Source organism: Balaenoptera musculus, chromosome 15 (genome assembly GCF_009873245.2).
Source record: "Balaenoptera musculus isolate JJ_BM4_2016_0621 chromosome 15, mBalMus1.pri.v3, whole genome shotgun sequence".
Lineage (NCBI taxonomy): Eukaryota > Metazoa > Chordata > Mammalia > Artiodactyla > Balaenopteridae > Balaenoptera > Balaenoptera musculus.
The window spans coordinates 16,267,518-16,286,125 of NC_045799.1; the positions used below are offsets into that span (position 1 = coordinate 16,267,518).

The 18,608-nt window shown below is 47.3% G+C and overlaps 1 protein-coding gene and 1 non-coding gene across 2 annotated transcripts in view; one reads left to right on the top strand and one right to left on the bottom strand.

Annotated features, from left to right (window-relative positions):
• Window positions 1-18,608, top strand: part of JPH2 (junctophilin 2) — a 62,566-nt gene that overhangs the window by 32,323 nt on the left and 11,635 nt on the right. The window lies entirely within an intron of this gene.
• Window positions 7,200-7,272, bottom strand: TRNAE-UUC. The gene has a single exon. It is a non-coding gene; the product is annotated as a tRNA-Glu (tRNA).

Here is an 18,608-nt window from a genome sequence, read left to right on the forward strand (position 1 = left end):
CTGGGGCATTGGTCACCCAGTGGATCAGCATGGCCAGCATCCTCTGGGGACTCACAGCCTAGTGGCCAAGACAGAATGGGATTTGACACAGTCAGTGGTGGGTTAGAGGGACAAGTGAGCAAAGAGTTACTAACTGCCCCAGAGGTGGTCTGGGAGATTCCCTGCAGGTGATGGGTGACTCTGCTTAGGAGTTTGCAGATGGAGACGAGGGAGAGAAAGGTCATTCCAGGTAAAGCCACAGAGGTAGGAATGTGTGTGGTTTGTTTTGGGAGCCATGAGTCATTGGCAGGGCTGGTGTGGGTGGGGAAAGAGATTAGAGATGAGCCTGGAAGGCAGCCTAGCGCCAGGTGAGGACGGCTTTGAATGCCAGGTTAAGGAGTTTCGAACTTACTATGCAGCAGGCACTGTTCTAAATGCTTAGCTAAATTCACTCACCTAACTCTAACTGTGGCACATAGAGATTGTTAAAACATGCTCCAAGTCACATAGCTAGTAAGTGATAGAACTATAATTCTGGCCCGAGTCTGATCTTACCCAGGACAGTTTCTGCCACTTGAGATACAGTGAACTTCTCTCTTTCCTCTTTTTTTTCTTTTTCTTTTTTTACATTGTTCAGAAAAACATACTTGCTAAAATTTAAGGAAATTCAGAATAATAGAAGATAAAAAGTAATAAAACCCCTTTTCTACTTCCACCTCTGTTGCACCTCTGAAGTAACCATTGTTAACAGTTCACTTATAGCATCCTTCCGTTTACCTATTCTGGTTTGTGTTTTTTGTTTTTGTTTTCTACAACTGGGACTACCTACATAATGTTCTTCAGCTTGCTTTTAAACTTAATATGTTTTGAGATCTTTTCATCTTATGCACATACTGCCTTAATCTTTTTAACAACTGCATTATGTTCCACAGTTTGGATGTACCATGATTTATTTAGCCAGATCTCTCTTGATGGAGATTGAAACCATCTCATGTTTTTACAATTACAAACGAGGCTGCAGTGAACATCCTTGGACCATATTCTTGCTCATGGAGCTGGTTAAAGGGATGGCTCAGCCAGGTGCCTTATCCTATCAGGGATATTTGAGCATCACCGGAATGCATTGGAAATATAATGCCATTAGCCCAGGTCTTTGCAAGGGACTGACTCTTGACATTCATGGTCAAAATGTAAATTCTGTGGTCTCCCCTGACAAGGTCTATGGTACTCTTGAGTGGATTAACACAAACAAGCAAAAATCCAAATCACCCCTGTCAAAGGTCCCACTGCCCCTCCATATTTGTTTAATAGATATTTAAGAATAATTGTTGCAAGGCATGTCAAGTCATTAGCCTGATGGGGTGCCCCCATGTCTCTGCCTGTCCTTGCTTGCACAGATGTACTTTTATGGATTAAATTCCTAGAAGCGGAATTGCTGAGTCAAAAAGAATGTGCGTTTTAATTATTAGCAGAACCCCAGTTAATCTCCAAAAGGGCTGCACCAAATTTATAACCCCCTTCAACAATGTACAGTTGTGTGAGGGCAGTTTTCCCCACACCATCACCAACACCATGATCATCATTCTTTTGCATCTTTGCCAAATTGTTTGAGGACAGTCAGGTGTTCCATGAACCCAGGGATCACCATCAACTGCCCAGGCCCACAGAGGCAAAAGTTTTCCCTTGTTCTGTTTCTGGCTCACCTCCAGAGATTCTTGAATATGCGGTTCCATCAGGGGGGATTAAACTCCCAGGGGGTGGCCTCAAAATGTTGGGAAGGCCCCCAGCCCTGGATTCCTGCCCCCCATCACATCCCTCGTTCAAGAATTGCCAGATGGACAAAATCCCTTTGCTCCCAGAGACCAAAGACTGGGATGAATGGAATTTCCTGAGTTGTCAGAGCTGGATTCTCATGATATACATGAGGCAGCTGTGACTCTAAGGCTGGCCTCTGAGCTGAGTGGTCTATGGAGAGAGAAGATCTTGCCTGGGTCCCTGGAGGCAGGGAGATATTCAAACTGTGAGGCAGTGTTTTTGGGGGAGCCAACCCTTCTGAGCTTGGAGAGGGGAGAAGCAGAGAAAAGACAGCATCACTCCCATCAGTCCTCAGAAAAAGCTGGTCAAAGGACATGGCCCAATGTGCTCATTTTACAGATGGAGAAACTGAGGCCTAGAAAGGGACAGCGACCCAGAGAGAGGAGCGTGGCCCGGGGGCAGTATGTGGGAGGCTCTTCTGAAAGCTCAGTTGGTGTCGGGGTCACATTTAATAGGTCATCCCGGAAGAGGACAGGTCTCTGGGAGGTAGAAAGGAGCATTTTGTCTCCCCCACCCCTGTAAACTGTGCTTTCAGTCTGAATCCCGAACCTTTCCAGCTTGATATTTCAGCCTAAACAGCAGTCAGAGAACAGACAGGCCAACAGCCTGCACCTTTGCGAGAAAAATTCCCCTTTCCTCCAATGCCAGGGTTTCCCCATGTCCCAGTGGAAGGTCTGACCATGTGAAGCCAGTGCTTTGCCCTGACCGTGGCACCTGAGCTGAGCCCCAGCAGTGCCAGGGATTCAGGGGTCATCACCAGAAGGGCCTGGACACAGGGTGTTGGGATAACAGTAACAGTGAGAATAATAGTGGGGACCATAGGGTAAGCGCTTGAGGGCTCAGACTCAGGGTCAGGCTGCCTGCGTTCTGGTCCTGGACACTTGCTAGCCTTGTGGGCAAGTGACTTCCCCATAAACTTTCTGTTCCTCCATTTCTTCATCTCTAAAATGGGGATCATGAGAGGTCCAGTCTTGGGCATATGAGAGGATCAAGCACTTAGGGGGCTGGGCACAGGTCAGGGCCCTGTTCTCACTACTGGGTACCGGGCTCTGTGCTGATTCCCTTTATATGCATCATCTCATTTAATCCTCATGAGGGAGGTGCTATCTATTATATTAACCCATTTCACAGATGAGGAAACTAGCCCAAAGTCCCCAAATAACTGACATAACAGGGCTTCAAATTCTCTGATCTGGACTCTACCCCCTTAACCACTGTTGGAAGAGAAAGTCTTTGAGCTCTAACATTTCAGGTTACTATCCTGCCAGTCTGATATTCCGTGCCTTGACCTTGGTGCCTGGCCATCCTTTTGTATGGCAGAGTGGTTGAAAGCATGGGGAGATGGAGAAATTGAAGTTCAAATCCCGCTGTTTCTTGCCAGCCTCGTGTCCTTTGCCCTTCCTGAGCCTCACTTTCCTCGTCTGTAGAATGGGGACAGTAACAGCCTTTCTCACTGTTGTGATGAGGACTAAATGAGATGATGTGTGTAGAGGATTTTACGTGGTCTCGGTGCTAGGTAAGGAGAGGCCAGTTTTTTCATCATTCCTCTTACCCGGACAGTCAGGCGGGTGGAACTCAGAGAGGCCAGCAGGCATTTCCTCCAAGCTTCGTCCTTCCCCAAGTGCAGGCTGTTTCACTCCCCTGGGTTTCCACAGCCCAGTCCAACTTCCACTTGGCTTCCTAAGTCCACACCAGTGAGTCCCTGCCATTGGGAGAGGAGTTAAAAATAAAGCCCAGTCTTTAAATCCTTCAAGTAAACACCCAGCTCTCTAAAAATAGCGCCTTTGTAATGGGTCTCTGGAACCAGGTGGGGATTGCGGGATGGAAATTGGCGAGGCTGGTTCTTGCTGACAGGCTGGCGGGGGCCAAGCCTCTACATCACCCCGCTTTGCTGCCGAGCCTCTGGCCTTGAGGGGCAACCAAGGATCCCTTAGAATCTCCAGCCTCTTCTCTCCAGCCCAGAGCTGGCCACCAGCCCCTCTCACCTCCCCACTGTAAGGACCCCTTATCAGCTCTTTCTGCCCTAAACTCTCCACGCAACAGCTGGAGTGAGATTTTAAAATGCTAAGCCTGACCACGCCACTCTAGTAAGCAAAACCTTCATGGTGTCTTCAGTTTGGTTTCCCCTGAAAGCAGAGCCTGAGATAAGGATTTGGGTGCAGGAAGTTGATTTGGGAAGTGACGCCAGGAAGGAGGAGGTGAGAGGAAGTGGATGGGTAGAGTGAGACAGGGAAGAAGGAAAAGCCAATATAAATGTGTGTTATCGAGGCATTGTGGCAGGCACAGGGACTGGGCTGGGCTGGGACCTCGGTACAGAACACCCCTGAGATAGTGCACCTGGAGGATGGGGCAGGGGCAGGGGTGGTAGGTGGGCAAAGCATTATCCACTGGCTCCAGTCCCCTATTCATTGAAGATTTCCCCCAGGGGCATAAATCCACTGCACTTCCGGGTGTGCTTGCGCTTGGGGTCGGGGTGAAGGGGCGTCCTGCAGCACTGAGAGCAGGCTCCAGGTAGAACTCGGGAAGCTTGGGTGGGACACTGGCAGTACCGGGGCATCTTCCCGTACGTGGAACTGTCCTGCAAAGTAATGGGTGAAAGTGGGGGTAGACTGAGGGGCTGTGATGTGGGCATCAGGGGTGTCTGCCCTTAGGAGAAATTTCAGATTCCCCTGCTTTGGCCCCCAAGACCCTTCCTGTCTGGCTCAAGCTTACCACAACAGCTCCATCTCACACCAGTCTCCCCATCACTCACCTCCAGCCTCAGTTCCTCCAAAGGGCCATTCTCTTTCCTGCCCATCGTCCTTTGCACGTGCTATTCCATGTGCCTAAAATGCTTTTCCCTTACTCTTGATCTTGCTAGCACCTCGTTTATCAGGCCTCACCCGGCTCAAATGTTTCTTCCTCAGGGAAGCTCTGAGCTCTTTCCTAGTCTGGGTTCCCGGTTACGTGTTTCCTGTGTGCCCCGGGCTCACCTGCCACCCCGACAATTGTCCCTACTCATTCTGTCTTCCCGACTACTTTGTATACTCCCAGAGGACGGCGACCCTGTTGGCTGCGTTCACTGCCAGGTGGCAGCACCCAGCACGGCACCCAGCACGTATGTGGGGCTCAGGAAGCATTGCTGAATGACTGATGTTAGGTTTCCAACGTCTCGTAAGGGAAGGCACCCTCCATCTGACTCAGTTAAGCGTTCAATCACATTCAACAAATATGTATTGAGCACTTACTATGTGCCAGGGAGTGTTCTAGGTACTTAGGGAGGAAAACTTCAAGATCCTGGCCTTCATGGAGTTTACATTCTAGCTGGGGAGACAGCACAGCAGACATAATAAATAAATTTTAGAGCACATGGGAGGGGGCAAGTTGCCTTTCTAAATATGTGACATGAAGGATTTGAACCAGTTAGCCAACCGGGTACCTGGGGGAAGAGCAGCCCAGTAGAGGGCAGAGTCAGGAAAAACCTCCAAGGTTGGCATGTGCCTGGAATGTTCTAGAAGCAGCAAGGAGACCAGCGTGGCTGACGTGGACTGAGAGAAGACAATAGTATAAGAGTCTGGAGAGAGTGCAGGGGTGGGAAGGGGACAGGTCACTGCCAATGTGGGAGCCACTAGCTACATGTGGCAATTTATTTTTTTATTTTTTTATTATTTTTTAAAAAATATTTAATTATTTATTTGGTCGTGCGGGGTCTTAGTTGTGGCAGGCGGGTAACTTAGTTGCGGCTCACCAGCTCCTTAGTTGCGGCACGTGGGCTCCTTAGTTGCGGCATGTGAACTCTTAGTTGCAACATGCGTGTGGGATCTAGTTCCCTGACCATGGATCGAACCCGGGCCCCCTGCATTGGGAGCGCAGAGTCTTATCCACTGCGCCACCAGGGAAGTCCCAACACATGTGGCAATTTAAATGGAAATGAAGTGAAATTAAATAAATTAAAAGTGCTCTTCTTCAGTCACAGTAGCCACATGACAAGGGCCTCGTGGCTACCGTGTCGGACGGCACAGAGGTAGACCGTTTCCCTCCTTGTTGAAAGTGTTGTAGACCCTGCCTTGGTGGGGCCTTGCAGGTCACTGTAGGGCATCAACCTTGCCCGTACATAACTGGGCACACATCCTGGGGCCCTTTCCTCACCTCTCAAAGTGGGTATGATAAAAGTATGCAAGGCCATTTGGTTCAGCGCCGGCCAAGGTCAGAACGCCTTTCCCATCGTCCTTGCCGAACGGCCCTTCGGTCACTGCTTCTGTGTCTCCAGGTGTAAGAAACTCACCACCTCTTGAGCCAGTCCAGGCCAGCTTTGGACAGCTTTGGCTTTCAGATTTGCTCAAACGAGGAGAATGCTCTGCTTCTCTGTCGCTTGATTCGTTGGTCCCAGTTCTGCCCTCGGGCACTGTGTGGGTTAGAAACGTGTTCAGCTGCAGGTCACAGAACCTGTCTTAAGCACTGGGCTTATATCTTCTCACAGAAGAAGATCAGAGGTGAAACTTATATTTGACCTACAAAACAGCAATTTCACATGGTTCCACCTAATATAAGCAAATGCAGAGATTCCTGTTTTCCTCTTTCTGCCACAAAAGGCAGCGTATTATACATATTCACCTGAACCTTGCTTTTTTCTCTTTGCTGTGTGTATATATCAGAGAGCTTTCCAGATCTTTCCAAATAAAGAACTTTATCCGTTTTAACTCCCACATAGTATTCCATTATATAGCTGAATCATCATTCATTTAATCAGGCCCCTGTTGTTGCACATGATTGTTTAGGTAGTTTCCAGAATTTTGCCATGTGAGATAAAGCTGTATGTTCATTATTTCACCCATGGATCAGTAGATCTCTAGAATAAATTCCCCCAAGTGCAATTAGTGGTCAAAGTTTCTCTGTAGTGGTTGTCCCTTCTTATCTTCCCATCCACATGGTAGGAGGGTGAGAAGGCCCCTGCCCCGACGTGCTGAACGATCCTGGGCAAGTCCCTGCCCTCTGTTGGTCTCCGTGTCCTGGGACACTGAACCGTCCTTGCCTTGTTTTGGGGAAGAACAGCGACCCAGAATTGGCTTTTTGCTTGGCCTTTCCCACACCCCAGCCACGTGCACATTGTTACCACGGCTTCTTTGGGAGATGACTTCAGCCCGGACCAAGGCCACGGCAGCCTAGTGCGGTCAGCACGGAAGAGCAGGCAGAGGGACCAGCATGGGCAAAGGCACAGATGCGTGACCACGTGGGGTAAGGCAGCGTTTCCCAAATGCCAGTCACTGATGTACCTTCCCGAGCTGTGCCATAGCCATGTACCCTCTGGATTATTATTTCCTTACTATTTAAAAAAACCTTAACTTTCTTAAGCCTAAATTTATTTATTTATTGATTGATTGATTGATTGATTTATTGGCTGCACCTTGCGGCTTGCAGGATCTTAGTTCCCTGACCAGGGATTGAACCTGGGCCCACAGCAGTGAAAGTGCCGAGTCTTAACCACTGGACCACCAGGGAATTCCCTAAATTTATTTATTTATTTTTATTTATTATTATTTTTTTAAACTTATTTATTTATTTATTTATTTATGGCTGTGTTGGGTCTTCGTTTCTGTGTGAGGGTTTTCTCTAGTTGCGGCAAGTGGGGGCCACTCTTCATCACGGTGCGCGGGCCTCTCATTATTGCGGCCTCTCTTGTTGCGGAACACAGGCTCCAGACGCGCAGGCTCAGTAATTGTGGCTCACGGGCCTCGTTGCTCCGTGGCATGTGGGATCTTCCCAGACCAGGGCTCGAACCCATGTCCCCTGCATTGGCAGGCAGATTCTCAACCACTGCGCCACCAGGGAAGCCCCTAAATTTATTTTTATAACGCGTCTTTAGGTCATTACCATAGATAGAAATGCAGTGTTACATAAAGAGAGGTTAGTGGAAAAAACAAAAACACAACCAGACAATACCAAAAGAAAACCAGAACAACATACGCACAAGAAAAAGAGAAAAATACAGTGAAGCAAAACATCATTAAACCATCCCCAGTGCGGTTGCCTACTAAAAGCTCAGCTCAAGGCTACTTGCTGCTCTGCTCTCTCTCTGTTAAAAAAATGGAATATAAGACTCATTAAAGGTATATAAACATTAAATGAGACTTTCTCATTGAAGAAATCAGGATGGTTGACTTTGAATCTTAAACGAACAATGTTATCTGATGAATGTCCTGGTACCACCTATCATTTTTGGTCCTGTCAGTAGTAAGCTTTTGAGTCATTGGCCTGAAGGACAGATTTCTCCTCTCCCTCTTTTCAGAGCCTGAAAGGGAGGGAAAGCCAGTCTTTAGAAGGGCAACTAGACTCTCGAGTTCTGGATGGGAGGAGCCCAAGCTTAGACCTTATACACAGTAGGCACTCACTAAATGCTCGGCAGTGACTGATTCATTAATGGGCCTGAGGGGCTCTTATGAAAGAGGGATGGACATTCAGACTAACAGTGCCTTCCTCAGTCTTGTCCAAGGAAAGCAGATGTCCTGCTCTCACTCTCGCCTCCTGTGGCAGACGGTTTACCTCAGGGCTGAAGCTTGCTGGTGGAACACTGGAACAGGAGTCCCCCAGACTGGAGAGGAGGAGCACAGGAGTACCCTCGCTACTCTCCTCTTCCTCTTCCATCCCTTCATTTAAACACACAGACACAGAACAGATCAGGCACAAGTTTATTTCTCACGCATGTAAAATCCAAAATGGGTACCCTTCTCAGTGGGCAGCTCTCCTCCAAGCAATGATTCAGAGACCCAGGCTCCTTCCATCCTGTGGCTCTGCCATCTTCAACATATGGCTTCCAAGATCATAGTGCTCTCTGCATCAAGCCAATGAAAAGGAAAAACACCTGCAAAGAGGCAGTGGAAGGTTCTTAGTGGAAGGTTCTTATTGGCCAGGAAGTAGGGCGCATCATGTCTTCCTACATTCCATTGGCCAGGAAGTAGGGCGCATCATGTCTTCTTACATTCCATTGGCCAGAATCTAGTCACATGGCCATACCTTCCTGCAAAGGAGACTGGGAAACTGTCCAGGTGTGTGCCCAGGAAGCAGAGGAAAGGGGTTTGGTGAACTGCTATCTAGTCTCAGCAATGTTTAGTGAATGTGGCATTCGAGGCTCTTTATCATTTGCCTCCATCCTAATTCTTCATTCACTCATGACATTGTCAGGCTAAACTTTTCTCAGCTTCTTAAACACTTGGTGTGTGTCTGTCTGTGTGTCTGTGTGTTTTAACACCTTTTTGTGCCTTGGCTCCTGCAGTTCCCTCTGTTCAGACCACCCTTTCCTCACTTCTTTCTTCTCTTCTCCATCTGACTAGCTCACACAGACATGGAAATAAGCCCACAGCCTCAAAATTTAAAATAAGACTTTGTCATTTTCCCAGGACTACATGCAGGAAGAAGAGAGGATGCCTGTACACAGCGTGGAGGGGTCCCCTTCAGCTCCCCTAACTCCTTCACAGAGCAAAGCGCAGATTTCCACAGACGCCGCCTGAGACCCACTCCGAGAATTGTCCTGTGATAAATAGGGAGGGGAGATCCTGAGGTCGGAGATGGCAAACTTCAAGTGCTTTTTGTCAAAAAAGCTAGTAACCTGTTTTTCAAAGGGGGAGGGGACAGAAATTGCCCAGGTAGGAGGTAAAACATAAGGATCTGAATCTGCTGAGACAGTTAGCTTTTTTTCTAGCTCATGTCTATTCTGTGAAGTAATGTGCTGATTAAACAGCTCTTGGAGGGTCTGGTGGGTGGCGGGTGGAGATGGAGACCCCTGCTTCCTTGAGTTTGCCAATTTCCATGGTGTAGATGCTGCCACAGTGGCTGATCTCAAGCTACCAGTGTCCTGTCAAGAGCTTGCCTGGGCCATCTCCAGTACATGTTTAGTGTCAGGTTTGATTTCTCCATCCCTACTTTGCTTCAGGCTGTAACTCAGAGATCTTCTCTGCAGGCAAGTTTACCATGTCTGTTCTTCTTCTGGGTTTCCCATTTTAAAAAGCCTGAACTTTCCCAACTAGATTATTTTCCTATAGGTTTTCTCTACTGGTCTATAAGCGCCTTATGGCCAGAACTCTGATTTTAAGTTTCTTTATATCCCTGTTATGTTGTCAGATGCCTGCACTTAGTAGGCACCCAGGGAATGCTTATAGAAGGCAGGCAGGCAGGGAGGATGGGAGGAGGTGGAGTTGAAGAGCCCGGCCACGGAGGCAGATCCCACTCTGTGACTTGTTGGCAGTGTGACCTCAGGCAAATCCCTTCACCTGTCTCGGCCTGCTTCCACATCTGTAAAAAGCTCCTTTATTTTCCTCTGCTCCAGCTCAGCCAGGCCTATCACTGAATAATAATTATGATAATAATACTCATAATGGCTGCCATTTATTCATTCAACAAATTTTTATTAAGCACTTGCTGTGGGCCAGGCCCTGTTCTTGGTGCTGGGGATTCATCAATGAACAAAACAAACAAAAATCTGTTCCTTGTGGAGCGTACTACATTTGTAGTACGTTCTACATTTAGCGTTCTAAATGTAGCGTTCTACATCTGCAACGTGCCATGAACTGAACAGAATTTCACAGGCATCTCATTTGGTCTCCGGGCAGCCCTGAAGAGCGAAGGTATCCTTTGCTCTATTTTATTGCTGCAGAAAGTGAGGCGAAGTAGATAGTGTGAGTTGCCACGGGTAAGCCAGTGCATAAGGGGTGGAGATGGGACTTGGACCCTTGATTCCGGTCCAAGACCTGGTTCTTAGCCATCAGGACATGCCCTTCCCAAGCCCCAGGCCCCCTTCCTGCCCACCTCTCTGCCTTTGCTCTACATTTGATCAGTTCCCTTTGTCACATCCCTCAGGCCCACCCAAGACCTGACCCCTCCCTGATGGTGTCTGTTCTATCTTGAATCCTGTCTCCAAATGCTTCCTTGTTACCCGACCAACCATGGTTGGTCACCAGGCATGGAATCCTTTACTTCTTTATTTTGCTTCCTTATGACACCTCTTTCCCCTCCCCCTTCACCCCACCACCCCGGGGCCTAGGCATGGACCCACATAAAGAGCTCAATAAATATCTCTTAACTAATGCATAGAAATCCTTAATATTTTCCTTGGACTCTAGCTCAAGTCTCGTTTTTACGTGTCTTCATCGTAAGGGTTATTTTTTCTTCCTGGGAAATCTGAAAGTCAGATCTGTTGGAAACAAAACCTCAGCAGCTCTTGTGTGCACCTGCTGTGTGCCGAGTATGGTGTTCATCTCTTGCAGGGCTGGCTTACAAAGATGACAGACAGTCGCTGTCGGTGACAGTTGGCACCTTAGTTGTGGTCGAGGCTGGGATGACCACGCTGCCTCGTGTGCCTGAGATCGCCCTGGATCATGCTGGGTATAATTATAAACAGACCCCCTTTCACCCTCAGGTGCCCTGGTTTGAATGATAAGCTCTCCGGTCACCCTAAACAAATCCTGAGGACATGACCCCCCCCTTCCCCCACCGCCCTTACTGCTCTAAGCACTTTGCAAATACCCATGCATTTAGTTCTCCCAACTCTGTGAGGTTGGTGCTGTTATTCTCCCATTTCACAGATGGGGAAACGGAGGCACAGAACTGTAAAGTAACTTGCTCAAGGTCACAGAACTAGGAAGAAGCAGGGCTAGGATGGGAACCCCAGTCATCTGGTGCCAGAGCTCCCCCGTTCAGCCACTGCCTCAGGAAGAACTTCTCTAAGAGGTCTCCCCTGAGCCTGTGCTCTGGGCTAGATGTGTCTCCCCCTTCCCACCCCACCAGGAGCCATGGACTTGTCTCAGTCGTGACCTGTGACATGGTTTGGGGATAGAGGAAGACAGCAACGTGGTCGGAATCTCCTCTGGGGCCCTCACACCTGACACAGCGCCTGAGGCCAAATAAAATCTCTGGAAATGCTTTTCGAGGCAAGGGATGTGATTTTCCAGGGCTGGGGCTGGGGTTGGCCCCTCCCCGTGGTTTCTTCCTCCCCGTGTGGCAGCAGGGATGCAAGCCCCCAGGAACAGATGGAGCTGCTTGGAATTCCTTCCTAAGGCTCCTTATCAGCTTTCAGAGCAGCCTGGGGGGGTGAGGGGGGGTGTCAGGGACCTTGGGGGCTGCTCTGGGAAAAACTGGAATGCCACAGCGGAGTCCCACCTGGGGAGGGGCCGGAGGCCGGGGAGGGTGCTGGGCCGGGAGGGCTCAGCTGTCAGCATTCCTCCAGCTCACAGAAAGCTCTCCTGTGCGCCTTGTCCTTATTTAGACAGGAGATGTCTGCTGACTTGGGCCTTGTGGGATGGCTGGCTCACCGGGTGGGCGGGGTGGGCTGAGGCGGGGAGCAGAGCACACCCAGAGCCAGGTCAGCGGGCTCTCTGCGGGCGATCCCAGTAGACCCAGGTGGGAAGTCCAACCCTTGGGGCGAAGAATCACTCTTTAAGTAATAGTAACAAAAATAGCAGCTACCATTGATGGGGTACCCACTATGCACAGGGAGGCATGCTAGGCTAGTCTGTAAGTTTTAGGAGGTGAGTTTCTTCTGTTCACTGCTGTACCCCTAGATCTAGCCCAGGACCCAGCACACAGTAGGTGCTTAGTAAATACTTGTCACGATCAAATGAGTATACCCTTCACATGCCACAGTTCACTTGATCCTCACAATAATTCTAGGGGCAGCTAAGTGCTATTATTAACCCGAGTTACAGATGGTGAAACAGACTTGGAGAGGTTCCGTGACTTGGCAAAGGTCACACAACTTGGACGTGGAGGAGCTGGGGTTTGAAACCATGTCGTCTGACACCAATATTAACAAAAACTCCAACATTAATATTAAAAATTATTTAATATTAATCTTATTTTGGTGTTCACCACACTGGAATTCCTGGCTTTCCCCGTTTATTGACTGTGTGAGCTGGATGGCTTATCTAACCTTCTCATCCTTAGTTTTCTCACCTGTAAAATGGGAATTGATGTCTACCTTAGAGGATCCTGTGAGGACTAAATGGAATAATACATGCCAGTATCTGAGCGTAGTGCTGGCACATAGTAGGCACTCAACAAGAATTGTTCTTCAAATGACTATACCATAATTTAATCAACTACTTCCCCACTTCTTGCTTTGGCTTCATTTCCAATCTTTTGCTATTACAAACAGGATTGCAGTAAATACCCTTGTACGTGTGTCATTTTGCACAATTTGAGTATGTCAGTTGGCCAGATTCCCAGAAGGGGAAGCACTAGCTCAAAAATATGTAGATGTTAAATTTCTAAAGAAAAAAAGGTTGAGCAGTCTGAAATGATAAACATGAATATATGCAAACATGAAAAATTATGTGAGTGAAAAATGTATAATAGTGAAAGCTAAACTTCTCTAGTGCACACTCAGGGCAAAAGGCACTGTTCTAAGCCCTTTCTGTATATTAATTCCTTTAATTTTCATAACAGCCCTATGAGGTAGGCATTATTATTATCCAAATTTGTAATAGTTGTCTATCACTGCCTAAAAAATTATCCCAAAACATAGCAGCACGAAACAACACATTTTTCTTATCTCGCGGTTTCTGTGGGTCAGGTATCAGGACGTGGCTGAGCTGTGTCCTCTGGCTCAGGGTCTCCCATGAGGCTGCAGTCAAGGTGTTGGCCGGGGCTTTGGTCCCATCTGAAGGCTCCCCTGGGGAAGGATCTACTCCACACCCACGCACATGGTTGCTGGCAGGATCCAGTTTCTCGTGGGCCGTTGGACTGAGGCCCCGAGCTCCTTGCTGATGTTGGCGGGAAGCTGCCTTCAGTGCCTTGCCATGTGAGCCTCCCCAGCATGGGAACTTGCTTCGTCAAAGCCAGCAAGAGTCTGCTAGCGAGAGCAAAGTCACCATCTTTTGTAAACTAGTCATGGAAGTGCTATCCTGTCACCGCTGCCATAGTCTTTTTGTTAGAAGTCTGTCACTGAGTTCAGCCCATACTCAAGGGGAGGGGATCCCATAAGGGTATGAATACCAGGAGGCATCTGAAAAATCTTCCTGCCACACTCACTTTTCAGAAGAAGAAATGGATGCACAGAGAGGTTAAGTGATTTGCCCAGGTCACACGGCTAATGTCTGAGTCAGGGTTTTCAGACCTGGGTAGCATGACTTCAGATTCCATGCTCTTAAAAACTGGCCCTCAAAATTGAATCTTTATTGTGTTCACAGCTCTGTTAAAAAATAGATGTACACGTGGAAAGGCTAGAAAAGAAGGCTCAAAAGCTTACCTAGCTATTGTTTTAGCACAGTGGGTTCCCAGTGCTGTTGCTTTACTGTTACTCTTTTCATAATTCATAAAGTGTGATTTTAAAATCTGACATAGACTTTTAAATATTTATTTATTTATTTGGCTGCGTCGGGTCTTAGTTGTGGCACATGGGATCTTCGTTGCTGCATGCAGGGTCTTTTGTTGCAGCGCGCGGGCTTCTCTCTAGTTGTGGCGCACGGGCTTCTCTCTAGTGCGCACAGGCTCAGTAGTTGCGTTGCATGGGCTTAGTTGTCCCGCAGCATGTGGGATCTTAGTTCCCCGACCAGGGATCGAACTGCGTCCCCTGCATTGGAAGGCGGATTTTTAACCACTGGCCCACCAGGGAAGTCCCTGGTGTAGACTTTTTAAAAAGGAAGTTTCCCTGTGCAGCCAGCTCATCCAGAAAAGGCCTCACTGCTGAGACCTGGGTTCCAGATTGGACTGCAGGGCCCAGTCCTATGTGGGGAGGGGGAGCAAGGCCTGAGGTCCCCTCCCTGTCACTTCATTGGCTGCCGCAGTACAGCCAGACTTTAGTCACATGTAGTCAGCCAGGCAATTCCCAGGTTTGGATGGACTAACCTTTCTTTGGGGGAAGTTGAGGGTATCACTGCTGGTAACCACTAGCCCTTGGCTCTATGATAGGCACGATGAACGCTAGGGATGCCCACGCCCCTGGGGGAAGAGGCATGGTTGTGGCCAGTCCCAGCTGCTGGGGTCTTCTGGCTTAACTGAAGTGTGTAGCAGATGCGTGGGTCAGCAAAGGCTCTGATGCCAGACAGATCTGCAATCATGTTCCAGCCGGCTCTGGATCTCACTAGCTATGAGCCGTGGGCAAATAATTTCCTGAGCCTTCCTTTCTTCTCCTGTACAGTTGGTCGTCGTGAGGATGACATGAGATCACAGAGGTTGTTGTAGTTTCCTGTTGCTGCTGTAACAAATTACCACAAACTTGGGGGCTGACAACACAGATTTATTCTCTTACAGTTCTGGAGGTCAGAAGTCTGAAATCAGTCTCAGTGGGCTAAAGTCAGGGTGTTGACAGGGCTGGTTCCTTCTGGAGGCTGACAGGAGAATCCAATTCCTTGACTTTTCAATTTCTTGGTGTTTGCCCCCATTCCTCGGTTTGGGGCCCTATCCTGCATCTTCAAAGTGCATCACTCGAGTCTCTGTTCCATCATCACCTCATCTTCTCCTCTCCTGTGGTCCCATCTGCCCCTGCCTCCCTCTTATAAGGACACTTGTGGTTACATTTAGAACCTGCTTGTATAATCCAGGATAATTCCTGCATCTCAAGATCCTCAATTTAATCACATCTGCAAAGCCCCTTTTGCCGTATAAGGTAACATTCATTGGTTCCAGGGATTAGGACCTGGATATCTCTGGGGTCATTATTCAGCCGACCACAAAGATCAAGTGTCTGGCACATAGTTAGCACTTAGTAAACAGCAACTCATTACTTTGCCTCCCCCTTAGAGGCTGGGTCGGGGGGAAGGGGTGTCACTTACCCACCCACACATGGTGAGTGTGAGCCCCCTTCCCAGCTGGGCTGGCGGCTCTTTTTCAAGAAGGGGAGAAAGGTTTCTGTAAAACATGATCTGGAACAGGTCACCTCCATGGCCTGGGGATTTCAGGCTGGGCTTCCAAGGTCGGGAGGTCCTACCTAGGGCCTGAAGTGGGGCACAGCCCCCTAGACTCAAAACCTATGCCCCTCCACTTCAGCTAAAACAAATTCACTTTCTAAAATTTTCAAACACTTGCATAGAGCTTTCTATGCGTCACGTCCTGTTCTAAATGCTTTAGGTACAGTCATTCTCTCTATAATCCCAACAACTCTGTGAGGCAGGGGCTATTCATATCCCCATTTTACAGATGGAAAAAAATCAAAGTACAGAGAATTATGTAAGCCACCCACAGTCAAAAAACAGTGTTCTTAACCACCTCAAAATACCAAAATATTAACAGCAATTTTTCTTTTTTCAAACAAATCTGCTTATTTTCCAATTTTTTTGATGATGAAACCATATTATTTTTACTACATATTTTATACATTTATAATATAAAAATAACAAAATAGAAATTATGAACATGTAACCCAGCACATGGGCTTTCTCCTGCCCTGTAGCCTTCTGTTTGTTCTCAAAACTTTTCACCTTGTCTTATCTCTGACCAGACTCTACATCCTTCCAGAGCAGGGGCCATGTCTGGCTTAATGTTCATTATAATAATAATGGGCAAGTGACTTAACCTCTCTGTGCCTCAGTTTCTTCATCTGTAAAATGGTTGTGGTGCCTATCTCCTAGGGCGGTACGAACCCTTAGTTTATTTCCCATTTTTTCTTATTAGAAGTAATGTTTCTAGATCTAAATATAAGAAGTAAACTATAAAACCCTGGGGATAAAATATAGTAGTAAATCTTCGGACATTGAGCTAGGCAAAGCTTTCTTAGATGTGACACCAAAAGCACAGTCAACAAAAGAAAAATAGATAAATTGGACATCATTAAACTTAAACACTTCTGTGCTTCAAAGGACACCATCAAGAAAGTGAAAAGACAACAGAATGGGAAAAATATTTTCAAATCATATATTTGATAAGGGACTTGTATCTAGAATATATAAAGAACTTTTACAACTCAATAATAAGACAAAAAATTTGAAAACAGGCAAAGAATCTAAATAAACATTTCTCCTAAGAAGATTCATAAATGGTCATTAAGCACATAAAAACACACTCAACATCATTAGCCATCAGGGAAATGCAAATCAAAACCACGATGAAATGCACCTCACAAACCACTAGTGTGACTAAAATTTAAAAATGGATAATAGTAAGTGTTGACAAGGAGGTGGAAAAATTGGAACCCTCATATGTTATTGGAAGAAGGTAAAATGTTACACTCAATTCAGAACCAGTCTGGCAGTTCCTCAAAAGGTTAAAAAGAGTTATCACATGACCCAGCAATTCCACTCCTAGGTGTATACCCAAGAGAAATGCAAACATACATCCACCCAAAAACTTCTACAAATATCCATAGCAGCATTATTCATAGTAACCAAAAGGTGGAAACAACCCAAATGTCCATCAACTGATGAACAGATAAACTAAATATGGTTTATCCACACAGTGGACCATTATTTGGCAATAGAAAGGAATGAAGTACTATTTATGCTGCAACATGGGTGAACCTTGAGACAATGTTTACATGACATATCCTTCTACAAATGCATATTTAAATCCCAATTTTTTGGCAGTCTTTAGCATTTTGGAAGGGAATTGCTGGTAAACATCATTATAATAATAACAAAAACTGTAACAATAATGATAGCTAATATTTGTTAAGTGCTCAGTTTATGCTAAGCACTTTTGTGCAATCTTATTTCAGGCTCCCAGTAATTTTGTGAGTTAAATATTATTAACCCATTTCACAGTTGAGGAAACTGAGGCCAGAGAGCAAAGGTCAGGTACCCAGAATATGATGGATGTGAACTTGTACCCTTAATCCCTCCGGTGAAGAGTTTCCCAGCAGGGCTTAGCACACGTTTGCCAAATGAATGCAGTCCAGGCAAGACTGGACCCTTGTCTACATCCTTGTTGGAGGGTAGGGGAACTTTCTCCCAGGGAGCTGTCTGGGCAGGTGGCTGGACACTCCAGCTGTGGTTCCTCCTCGAGTTTACTCTGACCATGATTGTTCTGGGGGGAAACGGCCACTGCCAGCCAGAGCTAGGGGCGAGGGGCTATTTTGGGAGAAGACAGGGCGGTGGCATCTGAAGCATCCCCTCAGGAAGACTTGGCTGCACTGCCCTTATCAACCACCTCTGCAGCTTCAGAGAGGCTGGCAGAGGCCTGAGTTGGGGGCTCTGATTATCTGCCTCTGTCCTCCAAACCTACCATGGGCTCCTTGTTCTGATGGATTTCTGAAAACTTTATAAGTGAACAAATCAGTGACATTAAGTACATTCAGGTTTTTTGTTGCAGTCGTCTAAAAACAACTGTGCTTCTTACATATTTTATTAACAAGCACCTAGATAGCACTTCCTGTGTCCTGGCTACTGTTCTAAGGGCCATATGACTGTTTATTCATTTACTCCTTATACTGTTTCTCTGAGGCAGGTGCTGTTATTATCCCCATTTTACAGGTGAGGAGACTGGGGCTCAGGGGGCTCAGACTTGCCCGAGGGTATAAGGAGCAGAGCCAAGACCTGACCCCAGACAACCTAGCCAGAGCTGCCCCCTCTTAGCCACACCCCCATGTAGTTTAAGGCTTTGCTCTGTGCCTCTGTCCATCCACTGATTTTCAGAGATGTTGCATAGTTGACCTGGCAGGGCTGCATTAGGTTGTGAGCTCCTCAGGCGGCTGCTGGGTCTGATTTTTCCCCATCCCTGGTCCCAGCACGTGGAAGACCTGGCCCAGTTAGTTAGTGCCAGGAAGGCCGCGGCTCAGTGTACTGGGGAAGAGCTTGGGCAGATGCACTTTCTAGCTGTGTGACCTTGAGAAAGTGACTTCACCTCACTGAAGTCATATGTGTAATTGTGGCCATAGCACAGAGCTGGGCACAAAGTGCTCAACCAATAACAGATCA